The following is a 1,587-nucleotide window of genomic DNA, read 5'->3' on the forward strand; positions in this document are numbered from 1 at the left end:
GCTCAAAGGAACCTGACCAGTGGGATCTTGTTAAGGCCAAACAGGACTGATGGACGCATCTGATGTTCCTTCTCCTTCCACAGGGCAAGTGCAACGTACTCCAGGAGGAAAAGAGTCACCACACCACAAAGTATTTTACCTCCCTTTCCCTTTCCAAGGATCTCTGAGCTACCTGGCCTCAGCACACAGAACAACAGGAACTCATTACATTTTCAGAAAATTGCATTGGATTTTCATAATTTTGGAATAAGCTGGAAAACTGACAGCTGGGACCTAGTTCAAGAATAGAATTCTTTAGGTCCTATGCCTTACAGAAAAAGACATACCTTGGGGACAGCAACTAAGAAGAATCCGAGGATAGGTAAAGAATTTTATCAGCAGTGACCAAGCCATCGCTCCTTGTGCCCTTATTTGTAACTTTGCTGGACTTTGTTCACTGATTTCTGGCTAAGGGTCAGTGCTGACTCCTTTGACCATATAGATAACATCACAAGAGACGCCTCTCATTAATCGGACCCTGCCTTCATAAACTTGGCTGTTTCTACTCATTTTTCCACTTCTTGAAGTCAACAGAGGAAAGCTGTCCAGTAAAGTGGTGGGCTATTTCTTTTTTTTTTTCCCTTGGCACCAGGGATTGAACTCAGGGGCATTTGACCACTGAGCCACATCCCCAACCCTATTTTGTATTTTCTTCAGAGACAGGGTCTCACTGAGTTGCTTAGTGCCTCACCATTGCTGAGGCTGGCTTTGAACTCATGATTCTCCTGCCTCAGCCTCTTGAGCTGCTGGGATTACAGGTGTGCGCCACCATGCCCGGCTAAGGTGGTAGGCTTCTAATGACATAGAAGAGAAAAAATGAAGGAGCTACTGCCTTGAAGAGCCAAGAACCACTGACCAGAGGAAGAAGAGAGGACTTGGGACCCAGACTCAGGCCCATCCTGTCCCGTCCTCCCATCCCCTCTTCTCTTGACATTGACACCAAATGGATGTTTTTAAAAATATGGACCACTTCACGAATTTGCACATCATTCTTGTGCAGGTCCCATTCTAATCTTATTTTTGGTATATTTGCTGCAGAAGCAAGCACAAGCACCAAATGTTTTGATTCTTGAAAAACTTACTGCTCTAGGCCAGTGTTAGAAAATATATGCATTCCAGTTGGTTTGAAATAGTATTTTTGGTTACAAATCAAATCGCAACTTTGGTCTGGATTGTACTCAGGAGAATTCCTCACATTTTGACAGGATCTGGGGTTCATGCAGATGACAGGTTCATTCTGATAAGTGACTTGTGGTCTTGTTCACTTCCAGGCTCTGATAGGAAGGTACTTCCCTCAGAATGGATCAGCCTTTGTCGTGTGTACATGGTGGCTAAGGTTGTTTTTTGTTTTTTTAATTGGAGAGCTTAAAAGCCTAGAAATCAATGTGGAGTAGTAGAAACCATCTTGATTTGGTCCAAGGTGTCTAAAGAAGGGATGATAGTGGGAAAGATTCTTCCTTCAGTAAAAGAAAGTAGCTATTTTGATCTTTTCTTGTCCCTTATATCATCTTCCTGAACCATTTCTATTTTCTAAATCTGTGCAAATGC

The 1,587-nt window shown here is 43.0% G+C and overlaps 1 pseudogene; it reads right to left on the minus strand.

Moving 5' to 3' along the window:
* Positions 1-994: 994 nt before the first annotated feature.
* Positions 995-1,083, minus strand: LOC114093857 (U6 spliceosomal RNA; annotated as a pseudogene).
* Between the last annotated feature and the right edge of the window lie 504 nt (positions 1,084-1,587).

Source organism: Marmota flaviventris, chromosome 9 (assembly GCF_047511675.1).
Source record: "Marmota flaviventris isolate mMarFla1 chromosome 9, mMarFla1.hap1, whole genome shotgun sequence".
NCBI lineage: Eukaryota > Metazoa > Chordata > Mammalia > Rodentia > Sciuridae > Marmota > Marmota flaviventris.